At 40.9% G+C, this 23023-nt stretch overlaps 1 protein-coding gene and 1 long non-coding RNA gene across 3 annotated transcripts in view; both read right to left on the bottom strand.

The window, feature by feature from the left end:
* The window catches only part of SLC25A21 (solute carrier family 25 member 21), a 256563-nt gene that overhangs the window by 205069 nt on the left and 28471 nt on the right, over positions 1-23023 (bottom strand). The gene's annotated exons all lie outside the window — the stretch shown is intronic.
* LOC115607692 lies at positions 12405-17655 on the bottom strand. Its single transcript, XR_003991319.2, has 2 exons — positions 16011-17655; positions 12405-13579 (listed from the first exon to the last, which is right to left on the bottom strand). It is a non-coding gene; the product is annotated as an uncharacterized LOC115607692 (long non-coding RNA).

Genomic DNA, 23023 nt, shown 5'->3' with positions numbered 1-23023 from the left:
AGCCAGAAGCGTCCAAAATATGAAGGTTTGTAAAGTACTAAACTTTGCCATGGATGTACAGCTGATTGTTGTTTAACTTTTTTTACATAGGGCAGTGTATTTTCTGGAGGCAGAGTGTACTTCACTAGCTAGGAGAAAAGCAGGAAATTTTTCTTTGGCAGGTTGGTTTTTTTGTTGGGTTTTTTGTTTTTTTTTTTTTTAAATTAGCAGATGTTTGAAGCTGCTCCAAGGTTTGGAATGTTGGATAAATCCCAGTGGAGATAGATTAGTGGCAGAAAGCAGGTGAGGTGGTCAAAGGTGGATGTAAATACAATTTATCAGATGACTCTGCAATTTGTCACATTGGTATCACCACTGCACATGTGGCATATATAAAAGTTTCGGCAACTGAGAATGAACATCATTCCTCTAGCCAGTGAAGTTAGAGAACCTGTAAAGCAACCCAGGGATGTGCTACCAATAAATGAATCAAGAAAAATCCTAGAAAAAATTACTCCTTAGTTTAAAAAGAAAATCTAGAGTATGCATCCCTGCTCTAAGAAAGGATATGGGCAGGAGTTCTACTAAAAGAAAAAAACAAAAAAAAAAAACCCAACACCCAAAGCAAAACAAACAACCCAAACCCACAAAGCACAAAAACCCCACAAACAACCCAAACCAAACCAACACAGATCTGACACCACCCTTCAAAAAAAAAAAAAAAAAAATATCTTCTGTAACTGGCAAGCTAAGCCAGGCAAATAGCAGCTCTCAGACTAAGCATGAGTCATAACACAACCAAAGTCAGGTCAAATCGATCAGATATATTCCTAGACTTCTGCCAGGTGCTCAGTTCTCACATGACAGTATCTTTACCTAAAACTTTCTACAACTTCTAATTGAAAAAACATTATACTCTGCTAGATGATTCATAATTACCTCAGTTATATTCTCCTTTGTCATCCCACAATACTACAGCAAAGCAGTACATCCATGCAAAAATTCATGGCTCATATCTTTAGTATAAAGTACTGTATTCCTTCTCAGCAAAACCACTACCATGAATTTATCTGTGTGCTCTCTACTATCTTTGTTTTGGCCTCACAGGCTACTAGGACAACTTAAATGGAATGGACTTTAAATGTTTCCAAACAAAAAGCTGAAAAACTGAATAAAATCAGGAACTGGATGCTTGGTTATTAAGTTAGTTACCTAAGAACACCGGCTTCATTTGTGCATTAGTGTCATCTTTGCTACAGTAACAAAAGTGTGAAACAAAATCTAGTGGAACACACATGACATTTCTATCTATCTTCCATGCCATGTGCCAGGCATAGCGCTTTGATCATCTCTTCTTTATCATAAATACTTTGCAAAACATATGAAGAATTACTATATATGTAAAACAAGTTTGCCAATGACACCAAGCTGTGTGATACGATTGACATGATGGAGGAAAGGGATGTCATCCAGAGAGACTCTGACATGCTTCAACAAGGCCAAGTGCAAGGCCCTGCACCGTGGTTGGGGCAATCCCAGGCACAGCTTCAGGTCAGGTGGAAAAGTGATTCAGAGCAGCAGTGCAGAGAAGGAGTTGAGGGTGTCGGTTGACGAAAAGCTCAACATGAGCCGGTAGTGTGCGCTTGCAGCCCAGAAAGCCAACCGTATCCTGGGCTGCATCAAAAGGAGCATGACCAGGCGGTCAAGGGAGGAGATTCTCCCCCTCTATTCTGCTCTGGTGAGACCTCACCTGAAGTAGTGTGTTCAACTCTGAGGCCCTCAACACAAGAGGGATGTGGACCTGCTCAAGCAAGTCTAGAGGAGAGCAACAAAGATGCTCAGAGGGCTGGAGCACCTCTCCTATGAGGACGGGCTGAGAGAGTTGGGCTTGTTCAGCCTGGAAAAGAGAAGGCTTGAAGGAGACTTTATAACAGTGCACCCTACCTAAAAGCGGTGTACAAGAAAGCTGGAGAGGGACTTTTTACAAAGGCATGTAGGGATATGACAAGGGGGAATGGCTTTAAACTGAAAGTGGGTAGATTCAGATTAGGCATTAGGAAAAAATTCTTTACTGTGAGAGTGCTGAGGCACTGGAAGAAGTGACCCAGAGAAGTTGTGGGTGTCCCAACCATGGAAGTTCAAGGACAAGTTGGATGGGGCTTTAAGCAACCTGGAATAGTGGAAGGTGTCCCTGCCCATGGCACAGGGGTTAGAACTACATGATCTTTAAGGTCTCTTCCAACCCAAACTATTCTGTGATTACAATATCAGTTCCCTCACATGCTTGATAACCAGAAACATGGGCCTTCACATAAACAAATGTCTTTCTGGGAAATGAATAAATTAAATTTTTCAGAACTGTCTAAAAATTACTGAAGTTTTTCTCTTCCTCAGAGATCTTAATTAGTCTAATTTAATGTTATAGCCCTACGACCATTTGATCATCCATACAAATAAACCCACATAATGCTATTTTAAGTTGTAATGAAATGCTATAGCATCAATATGCTAATGTACTTAAGGATGGGAAGTTTCCCTTCTATGAATTAAGAGACCGTCAGCACCAAGCAGCACACACGTACACACCAGGAGTCCTGGTGTAGAGGTGTGCTTGAAGAAACTCCCTCTCTCTCTCTAGCCCAGTTCAGCAGAGGACTCTGGTTGAAGTCCAACTGATATAGAATCATAGAACGGTTAGGGTTGGAAACGACCTTAAGATCATCTAGTTCCAATCCCCCTGCCATGGGCAGGGACACCTCTCACTAAACCATGCCACCCAAGACTCCGTCCAACCTGGACTTGAACACTGCCAGGGATGGACCATTCACAACTTCCTTGGGCAACCCATTCCGGTGTCTCACCACCCTCACTGTAAAGAACTTCTTCCTTATATCTAACCTAAACTTTCCCTGTTTAAGTTGGAATCCGTTACTCCTTGTCCTATCACTACAGTCCCTAATGAAGAGTCCCTCTCCAACATCCTTATAGGTCCCCTATGATACAAACAGCTGGGAATTACTAGAAAGGTGTTCTCAAATAAGGGTTCTTTGGTTTCAGAATCAGTTACTCCCAAGAATTTTTTCACCCCACCAGCAGTGGTGGTACAAGCTATCACTGCCAGGGCCAGGATCTAAGGTAGATACCATCGTTGACTGGAACGTTGGTGTTCCTAGCTCAATTTTAAGATGTGGCTGTACAAGTTTGGAAAACCTAATTTCAAGAATGGTGATAAATTTAACCACTGTGAGGAAAATAAAGTGTGTAGCTGAGTACAGAAAACTACAAAGACATAGGTAGAAAACAAGCTGCATATATACTTATATAAACATCATATATATGTAATATATATTATATACATATATCATACATATATACATATATATACACACACAGGTGTTGAAGCTTTTACTGTATCCAAGAGCTTCCTATCTTTAGTACCCTTTTATTCTGGGTTGTTTTTTGGTTTTTTGTTTCTTGGTTTTTTTTGTTGTAGTGTATGGTTTTGGTTTTGGGTTTTGTTTTTTTTTTAATTTAAAAGGTCTACCCAGAACTTAGAATGTACTCTTGGGTTCTCCCTAATTTTTCATTCATGGCTTAAGACAATGGAGTTATTTTATAAAAGATTTTTCTCACACATTTCAAGCAAGAAAAACATGCAAAAGGAACGTTACATTGTCTTGTTCTATGTCTAGGAAAAAAATGGAACAGAAAAGTGTGAAAGCACCACTATTATATGTTAATGAGATACAGGTCGAGGTATGTCATAACTGGCCCTCCCAGACAGGCCTTCTTCAGACTTCAAAGAGGAATACACAACTAAGCATATTTCCCAATGAAGTAAACCAGTAGCAGTGTTCATATTGTATGCTTATGCTTGTGAGCTGTTCTTACAGTGCTCCAAAAAGGACTTCAGAACCGATTCCTCCACTTCAAAGTATACAACAGAGATACCGGATGATGTCTTAGCTTGTATCATTTACAAAACAGAAAAAACTTCTTCAGTGAACAGAAAAAAAATCTCTTAACAGTCCAAATCTGAGTTATGTCCATTTCCTTCATTGATCAGCAAGATGTAGCAAAATTTAATTCTTTGCCCTTTTGAGAAAAAAAGTAACCCCCAGGCTTCAGAACAAACTATTTCTGACACATCTTTCTCCTGACACATCCATCTCCTTGCTTGTCGTGTTGTCCATTAAAACTTATATACCTTTAAACTTTCCACCTTCTATCTTCCTAAAACAATACAATTCTAGCAGCCTGAACAGTGTGTGCCAGACCAGCACATTGACATTGTAACAAAAAACCCTTTCTATGACACCAAAAATCAGTTTGTACACATATGGCAAGACAGAAATCACCAATACAATATTCAAGCTTGAAAAATAACAAAAAAAGCCCATCCTGAGTAATGAAAAATATACACAGTACAGTATTAAGCAGTGATGTTCTAAGCTAGGAACAGTAATTCATCTTTTCACTGTTAAAAGTCAAAGAGAGTATAGATAGTTACTTTATATTCTTAATGAATTTACCTTATCATTTAGTGACACCCAGATTTTTGGTAATGAAAAACACAGTGTCTAGATGTAGTTCATACTTAGAATCATAGAATCATAGAATCGTAAGGGTTGGAAAGGACCTTAAGATCATCTAGTTCCAACCCCCCTGCCATGGGCAGGGACACCTTGCCCTAAACCACGTGGCTCAAGGCTCTGTCCAACCTGGCCTTGAACACCGCCAGGGATGGAGCATCCACAACCTCCCTGGGCAACCCATTCCAGTGCTTCACCACCCTCACTGTAAAGAACTTCTTCCTTATATCTAGTCTAAACTTCCCCTGTTTAAGTTTGAACCCATTACCCCTTGTCCTACCACTACAGTCCCTAAGGAAGAGTCCCTCCCCAGCATCCTTGTAGACCCCCTTCAGATACTGGAAGGCTGCTATGAGGTCACCACGCAGCCTTCTCTTCTCCAGGCTGAACAGCCCCAACTCTCTCAGCCTGTCTTCATATGGGAGGTGCTCCAGCCCTCTTATCATCCTCGTGGCCCTCCTCTGGACTCGCTCCAACAGCTCCATGTCCTTTTTATGTTGAGGACACCAGAACTGTACACAGTACTCCAAGTGAGGTCTCACGAGAGCAGAGTAGAGGGGCAGGATCACCTCCTTCGACCTGCTGGTCACGCTTCTTTTGATGCAGCCCAGGATACGGTTGGCTTTCTGGGCTGCAAGCGCACACTGCCGGCTCATGTTAAGCTTCTCGTCAACCAACATCCCCAAGTCCTTTTCTGCAGGGCTGCTCTGAATCTCTTCTCTGCCCAGCCTGTAGCAGTGCCTGGGATTGCCCCGACCCAGGTGTAGGACCTTACACTTGGCTTGGTTAAACTTCATAAGGTTGGCATCGGCCCACCTCACAAGCGTGTCAAGGTCCCTCTGGATGGCATCTCTTCCCTCCAGCGTATCAACCGAACCACACAGCTTGGTGTCGTCGGCAAACTTGCTGAGGGCGCACTCAATCCCACTGTCCATGTCACCGACAAAGATGTTGAACAGGACCGGTCCCAACACCGATCCCTGAGGGACACCACTCGTTACAGGTTTCCAACTGGACATCGAGCCATTTACCACAACTCTTTGCGTGCGGCCATCGAGCCAGTTTTTTATCCACCGAGTGGTCCATCTATCAAATTGATGCCTCTCCAATTTAGAGACAAGGATGTCGTGCGGGACAGTGTCGAACGCTTTGCACAAGTCCAGGTAGATGACATCAACTGCTCTGCCGCTGTCCATCAGTTCCGTGGCTCCATCATAGAAGGCCACCAAATTGGTCAGGCAGGATTTCCCCTTAGTGAAGCCATGTTGGCTGTCACCAACCACCTCGTTGTTTTTCATGTGCCTTAGCATGTTTTCCAGGAGAAACTGTTCCAAGATTTTGCCAGGCACAGAGGTGAGACTGACTGGTCTGTAGTTCCCCGGGTCTTCCACCTTCCCCTTCTTGAAAATGGGGGTTATATTGCCCTTCTTCCAGTCATCAGGAACTTCACCTGACTGCCAGGATTTTTCGAATATGATGGACAGTAGCTTAGCAACTTCATTCGCCAGCTCCTTCAGGACCCGTGGATGGATTTCATCAGGTCCCATGGACTTGTGCATGTTCAGGTTCTTAAGATGGTCTCGAACCTGATCCTCTCCTACACTGGGCCTAAGGTCTTCGTTCTCACAGTCCCTGCATTTGCTTTCCAAGACTTTTGTGGTGTGGTCAGAGCATTTGCTGGTGAAGACTGAGGCAAAGAAGTCATTAAAAACCTCAGCCTTCTCCAAATCCATGGTAGCCAGTTCTCCTGATAGCTTCTGGAGAGGGCCTACATTGTCCCTAGCCTGTCTTTTATTTGCTACGTATCTATAGAATCCTTTCCTGTTATCTTTTACATCCCTTGCCAAACTTAATTCTAGCTGGGCCTTAGCTTTCCTAACCTGGTCCCTAGCTTCTCGGGCAATGCTCCTATATTCTTCCCAGGTGGGCTGTCCTCGCTTCCACCTTCTATAAGCTTCTTTTTTCCCTCTAAGTTTCCTCAGCAGCTCCTTGTCCATCCATGGAGGTCTCCTGGCCCTCCTGCTGCACTTTCTTCTAGTCGGGATGCAACACTCTTGAGCACGTAGCAGGCGATCCTTGAATACCGACCAGCAGTCTTGTGCCCCCCTGCCCTCTAGGACTGTATCCCATGAAACCTTACTAAGGAGGTTCCTGAAGAGGCCAAAGTCTGCTTTCTTGAAGTCCAGGGCAGTGAGCTTGCTGCACGCTCTTCTCACCGTCCTGAGGATCTCAAACTCAACCATCTCGTGATCACTAGAGCCAAGGCTGACCTGGAGCGTTACATTTTCAACCAGTCCCTCCCTGTTGGTGAGCACAAGGTCCAGCATGGCACCTCTCCTCGTCAGCTCCTCTACTGCTTGAAAGAGGAAGTTGTCTTCCACACAATCGAGGAACCTCCTGGATTGCTTGTGCTGGGCCGTACCGTCCCTCCAACAGATGTCAGGATAGTTGAAGTCCCCCATGAGGACCAGGGCCTGCGAGCGTGAGGCTGCTCCTATCTGTCTGTAGAGCGCTTCATCCACAGAGTCCTCTTGACCAGGCGGCCTGTAACAGATCCCCACCGTAATGTCCCCTGTTGCTGTTTTCCCTTTGATCCTGACCCACAAACACTCTGTTACCTCATCACCCATCCCCAGACAGAGTTCCATACTCTCTAGCCTATCACTGACATAGATAGCAACGCCCCCTCCCCCTCTGCCTGGCCTGTCTTTTCTAAACAGCCTGTAACCTTCCATTCCGACATTCCAGTCATAGGAGCCATCCCACCATGTTTCTGTGATACCAATGACATCATATTCCCGTAGCCTTGCACACATCTCTAATTCCTCTTGCTTGTTCCCCATACTACGGGCGTTTGTATAGAGGCACCTTAGCCGAGCTCCAAATGAAGCCGACTCAATGGCTGGGGCAGCTGGAACATCTCTACATCGCTCCAAGCACTTATTACAGGTGCTGGCAACTGACCAGGAATGTTGGGATGGATCAATGCTCCCCTCCCCCAACACATCTAGTTTAAAGCTTTCCTGACCAGCCTGGCAAGCCTCCTACCAAAACAGCTCTTCCCCTTCTTTGTCAGACCAGCTCCACCAGCCTCCAGTAGATCTGGCCTCCCAAATGGAGCCCCATGTCCTAAATAGCCAAACCCCTGACTATGGCACCAGCATTCTAACCATTTATTAACCTGCCAGACACGCCTAGCTTTTTTAAGGTCCTCCCCTTTGCCCTGGAGAATCGATGAAAAAACTATCTGAGCTCCAGAGCCCCTACCACCTCTCCCAGGGCTCTGTAGTCCTTCTTAATGTTTTCCAGGCTACTGCTATCTATCTCTCTAGCATCCAGATGGACCACTAGGAGGGGGTAATAGTCAGCAGGACTTACTAGAGCAGGCAGCCTCTCAGCAACATCCCTGATCCGAGCCCCCGGCAGGCAACACACCTCCCTCGAGACTGGATCAGGCCGGCAGATGAGCGCCTCTGTGCCTTTCAAAGTAGAGTCCCCTACTACTATGACCCTCCTCTTTTTCCTGGAGGCACTAGTAGCAATCCTCTTTACTGGTGCATCAGCAGGGTGCTCATTAGGTGTGGTGGGTGCTTTCTCATTAGCCCCCTGCAGAACCGCGAAGCGGTTCTGGGTGGGGACATCAGATTTAGGAGGAAGCCCCTTGTCGTTAATTGTCCTCTTCCTCCTTTTTTTGTTCGTTTTTCTCGTGACTAATTCCCAGCTTCCTGGGTTGCTGCCCTCCTTCTTTCCTATATGAGCAGTGCTAGACGTTTGCAGCCCCTGCGCAGTTTGGGCCTGGAGCGAGCAGCCCAGCTTCCTCTCAGCTTCCCTGGCATCTTTTAGCTCTCCAACAGCCTCCCGCAGCTCAGCCACCTGCTGCAGGAGGACCTCCACCAGGGCGCACCGAGTGCAGCCCTGTCCATGGTGCACCCCCGCCTCACGAGACCAGTCGAGGCACTTCCTACACTCCGAGATCTGCGCCGCAGCCTCCCCTCTCATCGGCTCTGTCTGGGTGCCTACGCTGGCCACCGCCGGGGTAGAGCTCCCAGAGCGGGCCCCGGTCCTGAGGCGAGTGCTCACCATCCCGCTCGCTGCCCGCGCAAACTGCCGCGCCACACCCTGACTGACGTGCCACGCCCTGTTTGCCGCGCTCCTGGTCGCTCGCGCTCCCTGGGATGGGTTTTACCCACTGAGGGCTGGTGCCGTCACTCCTGGCGCCGCCCCCTGTGAGTCAGCTGCTCGCGTCAGCTGAGCTGCCGGCTCCTGGTCAAGTCCTGTCGAGGACTTGAGGCTCCCTCGGTCGCTCTTGCCGCTCCGAACTGAGGCTCCGGGACGCTGTGCTTCCCCCCGCTCCGGTGTTAAAGGCGTCCTCTCTGGAGATACTCACGTCGGCAATTGGCAGAGTCCGTTGCATTTCAAAAGTCATAGCAGAGTCTTCTATATGGGAAACTTTTCAGAGGTGTCCTTCAATGCAACAGCTGAAAATAATATGACAAATGGATGGGTAATGCCAGAATAGACCAGAGGACAGGCAAATGGTTTCAGGGGAAAGTGCTGAGATGAAGGTCTTCTTGCAGAAGTGAATGCACTGCCTTATTTTATAACGTGGAGCTCTGAAGCATGTGGCACAGTGTGAAGAAAGGTATGTTGTGCCCAAAAGAAATTCTGTACTTCCAAAGACTAGTATGATTTATGTGTGACATCTTTATTTATTTCAGTTCCTGTGTAAACATTAATGCATGAGATGAGTATACGAAGCTGAGATGGACTAGAAAATGTTCTACTGTGCTCTGCTTCTGCAATGGTACAGATCACAGAACCTAGTCTGATTACTGCTGCCACTGTAACTTAATAAACCAACCTCCTGAATGTAGCAACAATGCTACATTCAGGAAGTAGTTTAGTAATTCTATTAAAATGAACTATCGCACAATAACTATACATCTATATCTGAAACATCCTGTAAAGCCATCAACAAATATGGACCCACATTTATTTGTGAAGAATAAAGGTGAGAAAAGGACTCATAGTAAACAAGGAAAATATGCAGTCCACATGTAAGTGAATTCTGAGCTTCTTTTCTGAAAACAAGAGTAAATCATGCAATGAACTAATTCATTCAAGAAGAGACGAAGAATGCTAATAGAATTTATTCATTAAAAAATTACTACAAAATTGCTTATACAACTTTTCCAGTTTCAAAAAATAATTTTAAATACAGTGATGGAGATTTTCCTAGTAGTACATGGTTTTCATAAATATTTTGAACACTTTTCTTCCCAACCTTTTTTAATCATTATGGCTCTAAACCCAAAATTTAGTTTCTCAGAGGGCCAAATTAAATTACCTTTTGATGGCTGAAAGTTGGCATATGTGATACAAGCTGTGCTTCATTCAAGTCTTCAGTCAGCTTGGGTACTTTTGCTATTTTCAGACTACAGTTAAAAAAACTTACTCAGGGCTCCTAGTGCTAAACAGTCTGCAGACATAAGAGTAAGAGGGACCAAAGGAGCTTACAATTCTAGTAAATGAAAGCCACTTGCCATGGTTTGACCTACCTAGAATGTCTGTAAGGCTGTGTTATCACAGAGGTCAAGGAGTGAATGGAAATAGAAACCATGGAAATATAACTAGGTCAGTAATGGAGTTCAAGTGATGCTTTGAAAGGTACTGCTGTTTCCAGGTTGGTGAATATCTGGCTTCAAAAAAGTACATAATTGAATTAATAAAAATTAAAGGAGGTAAAATGCAGCCTGCGGACACATCACAATTGTCCTGACGTGTGGATTTAAGATATGCTGCGAGTTGTAAGAATATTGATAGGATAATTACATGAATGGAAAGGAAAATGCAATTTTTCCCTTTTTTGGCATTCCATGAACTTCATTCTCACTGGTGCAATATATACAGCATTGTGCACAAAGCAGTACTGATGACAAATGGTCAATAGCCACTCATCTGCAAGCTGTTTAATAGAACCCGGGCTGCACAGACTCCTAACTAACTTAGGTCTGAGTCAGTTTAGGTCCAGATACTGCCTTAATCCAGAAGAGCTGCACCAGTGAGGACCTCTGTCTCATCTTCAGGCCAAGTGCCTTTATGTCTGCCATCTGCTAGCATAGTCACCAAAATTTTCTTTCATTGCTCCATTAAGGCGTCAGCGGACATTCTTACAGCTTAATTTACCCGTTTTTTTGTGCCTTTGCTTACTGGGGTTATTCCAATCCTTCCTTCTCCCTGTCCCAAGTTATTCTAGGTAATTAACAGTTGATTATACATCAAAACATGATTGTTTCTGGCAGCAAACAAGCATCACATAGTTGTATTTTTTTCAAGAAAGTCAGCTGTCTCATATCCTGAGCCTAACATCACAAATGTGAATGTGCTGCTATGCTAGAAACTTCTGCTATGGCAATTCATGTCCAAGTAACTCAGACAGATTAAGTTAAAATGTAGTATTATCCTACTTAGAAACTAGAGGAATTCAGAAAAGTAGGTGACATATAAAAACTAGTTATTCAAAGTGTGGGTTTGTGTAAGGAAGTTCCTCTGAACCATCAAAGAAGTCTGTGAGCTAATTGATCAGACTCACTTTGTAGTTAGAGAAACAAGCACTGTTTTGCATGGTTTGGCTAAGACTAAGAAAGACTGCTAAAACAGGTCCAGCGACAAGTATCCTAGAGAGACTTACTTATACCTAAGGACTACTAAGGATTACTAAGGACTATTGAGAGAGCCCAGAACTAACACAAATATAATCATCCACAATAACCTGAATTTGCTTGTGTGTTGCATATGCGATTTGCACCTGTACATATGCTCTTGGAATACACCAACAGTGAACACGAATGCTTGCTCCTCTGCCATTTAGGGATGCAAACAAATCTACATGCATGAATCTTCTACAGAAGCCAACCAAAGCTGTTTCATTTCAGTCAGTATATTCAAATCTCAGATCCAAAAAATTTTGTAAGAATGTAAGATTCCAATTTCTGATGCTATAAGTCTGATCAAGTAAGTAAAGATGGTGAAAATGTATTTTTTGCATAATCAGCTACTCAAGAACAGTGGTTGCTGTAGTTTGAGTACCTGTCTGCTCACCAGGAAACTTACAATAGAAATTGCAAAACAAGAAAATATTTCCTCCTCTTCTCTCAAGCTCAGGACTTTCATGATATAAAAAGGGAATTCACCGAGTGTGAAGGAATATCAATATAGTGTGATGAATATTAATGTAGTGCGACAAATACCAAGACTGCCTAATTCCATTGTCATTCTTAACAGCCAGTCTCCTCAGGACACACTAATTGAGAAATGACAACATTGTCATTTAGGACTGACTGTCAAACTAAAGCTGGCTTCTAATTGGATATCATTCCATTAACTTGCATTCTCAGTCTCCCTTTAATCCCCATGCTGTTTTGATACATACCCCCAAATATGATTGCTACTTGAAAACACTTTGCTTAATCTAACATCCTGCAATTCAGCAAGTCTGTTACTCAGTGATCCCTTTTTAATAGAGCCACATAAAAGATTTAATGCATGCGATCTTTAATAGGTGCCTTTAGAATCAAATATACATCAAGATCAATTCATTTGCTTATTAAAGCCTCTGAACATTTGTCGAAAGTAAATCATATGCTCAGAAACAACAAGCCAGACACCCAAAATGACCTACCAACTTAGATAAGAATAATAGAACAATTTATTGATGTAAACCTACTTTTTACAGCAAAAAAAAAAAAAAAAAAAAAAATTCTTTTCAGGAACTTGCAAGAGATTAGAGTTTATTTTTTATGTTCTGTAAAGAGACAATATTTAATCTGTTTAAAATTAAACTCAGAAGATCAGATAGGCTTTTGAAGGGCTCAGACACTGCAACTAGTACAGCATTGTATTTGCAAGAGAGAGCCAGTTGTTTAACCACACAGATATCATTTAGTCTCTAACTTAAATAAGCGTTGATAAAGGGGTTTTTTTATAAAAAGATGCTATCAGCAAAACAAACGCAGTATTTTGTACTACTTCAAAGCTTATTTATAATGTGTTTAGAAATATTCAGTGGAAACAGGAAAATAATGTCTTGATTTTCTAAACCTTACAACATCTGCTTTTACTTACTTGCAGCATTGTAAAGTTCTCTGAATTTCAAATGGGTAACTTTTTTCTTTTGTCTGGTCCCAAATTTGAAAGTGTTCACAATTATTTTTTTTTACCCCACACAATTTTCCATTTTTCACTTAAGAACAGAGCCATATGAAAGTCTCTGCAGCTTTCTATAAGTGGTAAATACTAGTTAGCATAACTTACGTTTCAAATAAGCATGTTAGAAACCTGCTAGAAATCACTCTCTCCGAAGGCTGACTCCTACATCACTATAATTTCCTGAAGTACGTATGTAATTAACTTTTTAACCAGATATCATGCTTTTATTCATACTACTGTCTTCCAGTAGAGTATAACCTGCAGAAAACATTCTTTCATAAATGTGGTTCTTTTCACTGTCTTGTTTGTGGAAGTGACTATAACCTTCTACAACCAAAGGGCTTCTCCTTTAATGTTCTTACCATCTATAAGAAAGGATTCAAACTGGGATCATCACCTTTATCACTTCTCAACAGTTCACCATGACCTGTTTGAAGATGCACTATCATATACATCTTTATTGATTCTCTTCCATCATGTAAAGTTAAAGCTGTTGGTGATTTAATGAGAAGTCATATCCAAAGCCTTCAGGTACATGGTCACATACTATTTGATAAATACACAGTAACATCATAAACAATTTCCTCTACCAGCTTAGATTAGAAGCAGACAAGCTATTTCTCCTCATGAGTCACTTTCTGGCTGTACCTAGGCTAATCAACTGGGTGCCTACTGTAGAACATTTTATGTTACCATGTATCTTGGTCACCTGATCACCCATATCAGGCTGATCAGCTATTGCATGGTCTGGCTTCCATCTGGCTTCATACTCAGGTTTCCCTCCCATCAATCAAGAGCACCTGGAGGGACAGCAGGAAAGAGAAAGGAACTGGTGAAAAACTGGGTCTCAGACCACTGTTGGGATATGCGGCTGCAGGGTGAGGCAGAAGGCTTAGCTTGTGCAAGTTCTGCTGCAATGTAAGATGAGGTCAATCTCAGACATGCTTAGACCCTGCAGGCTGGAAATGCTTCAAGGTCTACTAGCTTAAACATAGCTTCTGTGTGCCTGGCAATCAAAGGCAGTGAAGACAAAGATTTCCTGCAGTCCTTGAAAAAACAAAAGCATGTTAGCTGTTGTGCTGTAAACAGCTGTATAGCACTGGTGCTTCTTTTTCTAATTCTGTAACAATAAATGCTTAGTTTTAATTGTAACTTTCTTCTTAAAGCCATTATTTTTTCATACCTATATCTGGAATAGCCAGTGAAACATGGGGTTTGCCATTGGCAGCATGGGACACACAGAGATGTAGACTTCATAATGCATTTCTTTACAGCGGAGCAAAGGTGGAACTAGTCTTCTGGGTCTAGCTGTCTCACGCTGAATTCATGTATACTGGGTCATTTTATATAAAATTCGAATCTGCCCCCCAAATACTCCTTCTCAACCTGTTTTCAAAGCTTGGCTCTTAGAGTGTATTTCTTTCATCTCAGCTAAACCTAGAAGCATTTGGATAATTTTTAAACCCACTTTTAGCAAAAATTGTTTGAAAGTTATATTTTACAAGTCTTTGCTTAACTACTGTCATTCAGTAGTAGATTCAGCAACATCTGTGCAAAGTTCCAAGCAGAATTTTCACATATGTATGTACCAGTGGGTAGGTTTAATATTTTTGGTGCATGTTTTACCAGGTTACCATAGTAGCAAGTTACCTGAACACCAAAAATTTTAAAGGTAAAATCCCTGACATGGGATCACTGGCACGATGATTTGAGAGCTAGACCCACACAGCAGTTTACACTCAGACCTCCAAAAAACATTTGAGAGGGCTGCTCTCTTTTGGGTACTCAAATACTATTAACTTCAGTGACCATCAGGGGAACCTCCGGCCCCTGTTAAGACATGAGTAAGAGAACTAAAAATATAGATTTTTCAGAAATATTTCATACTTTCTACCCGAGACCTCTGACGACACACACTAGAATCTACATTTTGGTATACTACAGGCTACATAGGCAGATGAAGTCTGCTTCTCTGCTGCATTCTCTGTGTGATGCTCTAAGATTCCCTATTGCTCACCTATCTATGACCTTCAGTTCTCCATCTACAAATCATCAGCTTGAAATCTTTTAGGCAAAGACTATGAGAGCAAGGAGACTGGATACTCAAGACTAATCTTCGCGCTCCAAAAGCAAGGAGGTGTGGAATTCATTTCTAGATCCAGTAGTTTCAGCATTACATTTTTTTTATGTACATGTTGTAACACAAATTCCCTTTAAAACAAGAATGGGAATTCATGACTTGGCAACATATCAGGGTGCCTCAATTATGAGGCTAAAAAGTGATATTCTTTTCTATTCATCCTCTTTGGCCAAAGTCCAGATGTTTGAAGCTGCTGGAAGTTCCCAGTTCCTTAGTACAAGCAAGAAAGATAAGTCTCATCATCTGCATTTTCACTTTGATGGGTTCCCTGTTCTGTTTAATGGAAATAAAAGTACCTATTTAAAAAATGTGGATTCTGCTCTCAGAGCATAGCACTGGCTTACTTTGCCAGGGTGGGCCCTTTTTTGTCACTCAGCTACATTGCAAATAATTAACATCAGAAAGCTATCTATCTGTCGAATTAACTGCTTAACTTCAGCTATGTATAAGAAGCCTGTTCAAGCCAGTGGGGGGAAAAAAAATGAAAATGAAAAAAAAAAAAAAAAATATAGCTTCAATGAGCAGTCAGTCCTGGTAAGCTTGTCAATGTCTCTTCCCCACAAGGAAATATGTGACAGAAGTCCTTTTCTCACTACCTCACTGTATACCAGGCTGTACTTTAAGACCCCAATTCAGTTCAAACCCTGTGATGCCACAGGGAATTTGTTGTCCTCACATAAATAAAATTATGTTCTTTGATATCTTTTGCAGGTGTCAAAAGACTCAGAGGAAACTTCAAACAGAGAAAACAGCTGATTGACTGAAAAGTGCACTGCAAGCATCATCCCCTTTCTATACTTCAGGTGTTGCCAGAAACCAGCCCTGGATCTCCAGTTTTAGCTCTGGCTCAACACATGGCATACTAACTAGCCAGAACAGTAGTGACCTTCAAAGACTCGCCCCTCTGATATTATTAATCAGCTTTTGTATTCCTCAAATAAGTTACAGGCATAGACTTACACAGGTAGGAACAGAACTCAAAAACCTGAAGGAATGGAGGTAACTTGGGATTGCAGGAACATACATTACCAAGTTCTAAGCTTCAGCAAGACTGACGGGGACAGCTCAAAACTACTAATGCTTGAAGTTACAATGAGGCTTCTTTGTGCCATGCATTGCTGTGGGGCACAGCACCTATGGCTGCCACTAGAGATTCCTGGAACCCAACCTCAGCTGACCATTGCAAGCAGTCCAGTTTCATTTTCCTCCACCTGCCCATATGAATTGCTCTCTACACTGGTCCATGCAGAGGAGAAATGGTGAGGAAGGTGGGAGCTGAAAAAAAAAAAATCTAGCATTCAGCAGAACACATGCATAGACAGAAGTGGAAGGTAAGGGATGATAGGCAGAGAGTAAGATGTACAGCACAGTTTATCTCAGCTTTGAAGAACTTTTAGTTCAAAGGATGGAATGATCGAACTATAGGAAACTTCTCTACCAGACAACTAGTGGGACATACCTTTCAAAAGCCCTATGACCTTTGTGATGGCCCCTGAGAAATGCTTTACGGTAGAAATAAACCAGTTTTCCTACTGTATGACCCTCCTAAAACTTCCTCTCTCTCCCATCTGTACCCAATGCCCCATTCCAATTGGCTATACAAATGCAGTGATTAAGCATTAGGGATGCCCAATCATTACTGTCACCAATTACTTGTAGCTGACCAAGTTCAATAATGAACCACTTGATAGTCCTTGTAGGGAAAATAAGGCTCTCAGGATCACAATATCTTTTGATTTTGTGTTATTTGACTTATTTATTGGTAAAAATAAAATCTCCGATTTTTTACTCAAAACAGGCATGGGATAAGCAACTGTAATTTGTTTTCTATGCTCAAGTTTGATGACTCTAATATTGCTTCTCTTATGCTGGCATCACAACCATAACAACATTAGTAATTCAAACTCAGGTTTGTGTTTGGAGACTCTCTCAGGATGGAACTCAAAAGCTTAAATCATGGGTAAACATTCTTCTGCCAAATCTGTTGCTCTCCATTCCCTATCACCCCCCCCAGGCAAGGGTAAAAGACGGAGTTAATTTTTAAAATTAAACAAACAAAATATTTGGTCACTTAGTTGTAGTTTCTTCTGGCATTGATATCTTGTGGGTATTATATCAAGCCATGAAAAATAAATAAAGGGGAGCTGAACATTTCAAACACTGTCAGTGAACCTTTTTTCCAGTTCAGTGAGGTTAATAGGCCTTTTAATTTACAAATTCATAAGAATAGGATTATATTTAGTTAATATGTTCTTTATATACTCATTGAAGTCTTACTACTAGAAATAGAAATTAGTTCCTCATGACAAAAGAATCAAGATTAATGGTAATTAACAGAAAAGTCACACTCAGTCTTCAGACAGCAACAGCTAATTACAGCAACTAGAATGTACAAGCTAGAAAGCTGTGAGCTTGCAAATGCTTGAACAAATTATTAGACTCCCTCATATCATTTGGTCCTGAGAATCCATTCAAGCAAGTTAAAAAACATGCACAAGTAATTTACAGGACTAGGGACAAATAAATCAATCATTTCACATTTTGGGATCAACCCAAATACATTTCAGATCCTTCACAGGCTTCTTGCATTGCAGAAAAGATGGACATATGTCGTGCTACTCTGTCAACTGTCTACGTCACTTCTTCAGATCCAAGCAATATTGAATTATAAGGTTCAATGTTGTTTTTATTCCACATTTACTATTCCTTGTAAGAAATATGTTATAATGCGTAACTATGCATCAACTGAAATAGAACAACAACTGGGGGGGGGGGGGGGGAAGATAAAAAAATAAAAAAGAGAGACGCAAGCACAAGATATGCAGTGTCTTATTAAAACATCAAGGCAGTGAACAACGGAAACCTAGAAAAGTAAGAAATTCTCTATCAAATTTGCTTCTTACAATGTGAAGCCAGAGGAAGAATTTAACCTGCTGAACACTTCAACTTTTTCTTCACCAAGAGAAGCTTTGCTTAGTGCAGCAAGCTCTAGTTCTGCTTTGCACTGCCATTTGTAGAGAAAATGTTTTATTAGAAGAACTTCAAGGTGGCAGTGTCAGTATACACAACATCCATTCCTTTCATATGCTTTTCTAAATGTCAAATCAAAACATGGCAATGTGATTGAATATACTAGTAACCATAGTTTTATTATAACTGCCTTATATATTACGTTACAGCTAATTAATCTAATTAACAGTCCTGTGTCCCAGATACATTACAGGAAAAGACCAAATCAATCCAGCCTTGAAGAAACCACTAATGTGTCTCAGACACTAATCCTGGATTTGTTGCATGTTCATTGAATATCAACCTGCTGTGAAAATATTACTATACCTGTTGCTTTTATGGGACTGGATTTTGCTTGCCTTCCCCCCCCACCCCTTGAAAAAATTTTAGGAACACAGAAGTTAATGCTATACACTAAAGACACTTTGCCAGTGGCTTTGCATTTCAAAGATAGCTAATTAAGCTGAAGCTCTTAAGTTTTAAGATTCACAGGTTAAAAGTTTAGTATTTTTCTGCTATGTACGTTTTACATCTGTCCAAATTAAAACACTAGTTTACAAATAAAAATCACACTAAGTCTCTTGCAACTTGGGCTGTAAAGTATCACATTTTCAGAAGGTAAATAAAGAACATGTTGAAGCAGAGCAGTTTCTAATGAGTTAATGTAAAAAAACCTCATGCAAAAGCAATCCACATCAAATCTAGCAGGCAATACTCTGACAGTCATCCATCAAACCAAAAGTCCCCTTAATTAATGCCAATTATAGGGCAAATATGCACAAATGCGGATAGCATAAGCCATGGGATCATTTCCTTCCAAGAAAATTAGTGACCAACAAAACACCCATGCAGCCTGCCCTACAGCAACACTCACTCCTGACCGGAATACTAACTACTATTATTATTTCACTCTTATTTTATTTTGTACTTTTGCAGGAGTTCAGAGCCACACAGAATTTTGTTTGGGGTTATACAAATTCCTTCACAATTTGTATAGAAGTCTAACATAACTTTTTAAAAGCCATGACATGCCTATAATGTATACAGAGTCTCTGACTTCCGCCGTAAGCGAGCCTTTTTCCTAACTTAATCATACTCAAATTTCACCCCTTTTAAAGATCCTGATTCAAAAATGTTCACTCATTCTCCACAGTCCACAAATTTATACCATCTCTTCCTGTGGTATTATATGTGCATAAATTAAAAAAGAATGGTCTTGTATAAGGACTAAAACCGAAACATTCCAAGTTCCCACCCCCCCGATCTAACTTTAATTTATCAAGGAAAATGTTCAATACAAAATATACATTTCTATATAATTGTTTTGTGTATGGATAGGATGTTTTGAATTTGAGCAGAGTTATGTTTCCCAAGCCTAAAAACAAAGGGTAGTACAGCATGATAAAGTCAAACAAACAATATTAAAAGCTTCTCTGCCATTACATTTGCCATACCTCTGACTCATTTCAACCCCTTTTGCTAACACCTTCTGCATATCACACCTGACCAACATTTTTGTTCTCCCAAGAGCAGATTTTTTTAGATTTATTGTATCCGATATACAGTATACTAAGTAGCACATTTTGTCATACAGAGTGTCTGAGGTCCAGAACTTGAGCTAACAGATGAGGTCTAAGATAGAAACATTTGCTAACAAGACAAAGCAGCTTTGCAAGAAATACTTAATACTAGTATCATGACAGAGAGAATTAATTTCTTAGACAAAAAACACTCACATTTGCTATACTTATAGAAATGGATTAGAAAATGCTACATTAGTCCTACTTTGATGTCTTATCTAATTGACCTCTAAAGTGACATCTTCCATTGCACAGGCTAGCCCGTGCTATATTCACTTATTTCCATCTTACCTAAAATTATGATGAATGGTCTGAGCTCCATTCAGTTATTGAAAATGTGCAAAGAAACAGAAACAATGAAACTGGCAAAGTGCTCTGCATTCTTAGGAACAATTTAGGCTAATTAGCATCAACTTCTCCCCCATTCATCATACCCCTTTAGAAATATAAACAAACTGTCAGCTCTAACCTAACAAACAGATCACTGAGCTACTTAACACAAATTATTCTTACATGAAAAGCTCCTTCTCAGGCAATATTCTCCTCTAGGGCATCTGGGAAGCTGAGCTATTAAAATTGAAGACATATGTTTCAGTCAAACTTAACTCCCAGATTGTAGTGATCGCTGTTGTGACAGTTTTCCATCAGCATGCTGCTGCTGGCAATGTACTACGTATTTTAAACAAAGCGATGCAACAATAGACTTCAATGATGCATGTTCATTTATTACAATATCAATACCACCTAATCAGCACTCTACACCTACTGCTAGAGATACTAAAATTATTGCTTAGGTACAATTCAAATCTCAGATTTCATTAGGAGTTTCTTTTGGAATTAAAAGTTCTGTATGTTCCTATGAGAGTGCAGAAGACAGCAGATATACCAGTGTCAGCTATGACAATAGTTTAGTAGTTCAAATTAAGCTGCAGAGGCAATACTCTGAAGGGGCCAGAGAGGGGAGCACTGCTGTCACTCTTGGGTTCTAGCTCAAAATTTTCCATAGGTGCCACAAATGAAAGAACAGCTCTAAGCTAAAGAAAAACAGGGAAGTTGAAGAATTCAGTTCTGTGAACACTGCAATCCCTGTGCTGTTTTGAAAGCCAAAATGGTAATACCTTTTTTTTTTGTCTGCAAAATGCAGAGGGAACTAAATTTGTCCCCCACTCCATACCCAAGAGCTTTTTGTGCTAAATCTAATCAAGTGAAATAGTTCACTATCTGGTGAAAGAACGAAGCAAACACTGGCCATGAGCTTCCTGCCTTACAGATATTTGAGATTTTGCGTGTACATAAGAACAATCCTTCTCCAGTAAGAACTGCAAAATTGGGGAATATCCTCCACTGTTTTTTAGAAACGTGCACACTGACAAATGTAATTTGCAAACTCCAGCGATATGGGAAATAATCAGTGTTGAGGAGCTATTTCCCAAGTTGGGTTTTTCTTTTCCATCTATAAGAAAATTCTTACTTATTGCCTTGGCTCCCTTTAAACACCAAAATACATAATTGGAACTTCGTGAATTCAAAGAGGAAGACTTTGCCATCCTTTTCCCCTTTGATTTTTTTTTTTTTTTTTACCATTTTTCTGCTTTGCTAGCTCTAATTTTGTCTTGCCAAAATCACTTGTACATGATATAGCTTGCCTTTTTTTCATTCTGAGGAAGGCAATGAAATCAAGCAGTAGCAGCTCTGTGGCCTATTTACATAAAAAGGCATAGTCAGAATTTAATTGATCCATCTTTGGGCAAGAGGAGGAAGGAGAATCTTCCTTCAACTTCCTGTGTGTGCTGGCTTCCCTTATGCTGGCTGCACACACAATTGCTCTTTCCTCTTGAATACAGAGCTTCCGAGGCCTGGAGGCATATAATATGGATGGGAACCAGAACAATTTGATATGAGATCCCCAAACACCTCCACGGTGATACACTTCCTACCAGCAGAGATACATTTTCTGAATGAGCATTATGCAAAATACTATTTCTTGTTTCCAAAGAAAAGGATCTTGCATTAAGATATAACAGCTGCCTCAAAAAATGTTTTATATGTTAGTGCTGACCAGAAAGCTTGACCCTAGAAATGTCATGCAAAGAGATTGGTGGGTTTTGAAAGTGAGTACCTAGACAAAGGCTTTTGCCTATCTTGTCTGGAATGATCTCACAGCTATGGGCTTGATTGACCCAGAAAATTGGTGATGGAGTTTATCAAGAGAGAATGATAAGGGTTTTCACAGTGAGAAACTTGGTTTAGACACCATGAGCAGAAATTGATACTTCACAGTAACAAATGAAGATTTTAAGCTATACAAACACTTGAGGTCTGAAGTAACAGACAAGTCACAGCATAGAAACAATACTTAAACTCATGTTTGTAGACAAGACTGCTAAGTGCAGTCGTAAAAAGAAGCAGGCTAAAGTCTCCTAAGAATCTTTGAGGTCTAAAGTGAAAGAAGTTGAAACTACCTGCCTTTGTTCACACTAGAAGACAAAAAGCATCCAAGAGAAATATGAAGGGTGGTCCCACAGAAACCAAGGGGAAATAAGCATTCAAGACAAGGGTAAGTTCTGGCAAGTCAAAAAGGATGGAGTGTTGCTTCAGCAACTTCATTAGGAACAGGATATTAAAAGCCTTTGGGCTAGAGGAACAACTGTTTTAACAAGACAGAGGCTGGCTTAAGGTGAGTAAGTCTAAACTTCTTCAGCTACCCAACAAAAGTACCACCTAAATCTCAAACAGATCGATGCAAAGAGAGCATATTCACGAAAACTGACCTCTAACTTACAACTCTGAAGTATAGTGTGAAATGGAAATCATAGGGTCATACCCAGCTTCTGGTTTTGTTCCTAATGTCCACTTAACGAAAACATTAATAACTCTGATCTGGAAACAGTGGCATGAAATTAGATTTCAGGGGACAGAGCAACACTGGACTCTTAGCTATTAGAGCAGCAACTGGAGGTACACCACAGAAAACAACAAGAAGAATATCACTTAAAGAGCCAGTAGTTTTCCCTGTATTATGAGAAAATACTTTCTTAGGTGCTGGTTGTTTTGTACAGGACAGTCTCAAAGGGAATCAAACACCAGCACTTGCTGCTACCTTACTGAAAAGAACACATGGGATATTGGTACACTACCTAAATACCAAGCTGCATATTCCACTTTGCCAATTTTTTCCATATTTGCATCTGAAGAGCATCTAATATGCATGAATACAAAGATTTCATCATCAGTTTCAATTGCTATCTCAATAGCTACAAAATTGTCCTTATTTAAGCAGCTACATGTATGTGAACATTACTGCCTTAGAGACAAATATTAAATCACATATCTGGTAATTACTTCCAAACTGGCATCAGACTTTCACTGAGCTATGCTGAAGCCCAGAGAAAACTGTACATTGTATTTTTACCATTATTTTATATAGCTTGAGTGTGCAACATTCAAGGGTTAATTATTTACACTGAATTGCTCTCACGTGGCTGTTACTTAATTTTTTCTTACATTTTCAAGTG

Source organism: Strigops habroptila, chromosome 4, assembly GCF_004027225.2.
Source record: "Strigops habroptila isolate Jane chromosome 4, bStrHab1.2.pri, whole genome shotgun sequence".
Classification (NCBI taxonomy): Eukaryota; Metazoa; Chordata; class Aves; order Psittaciformes; family Psittacidae; genus Strigops; species Strigops habroptila.
This window is presented reverse-complemented; position numbering and strand designations above follow the sequence as displayed.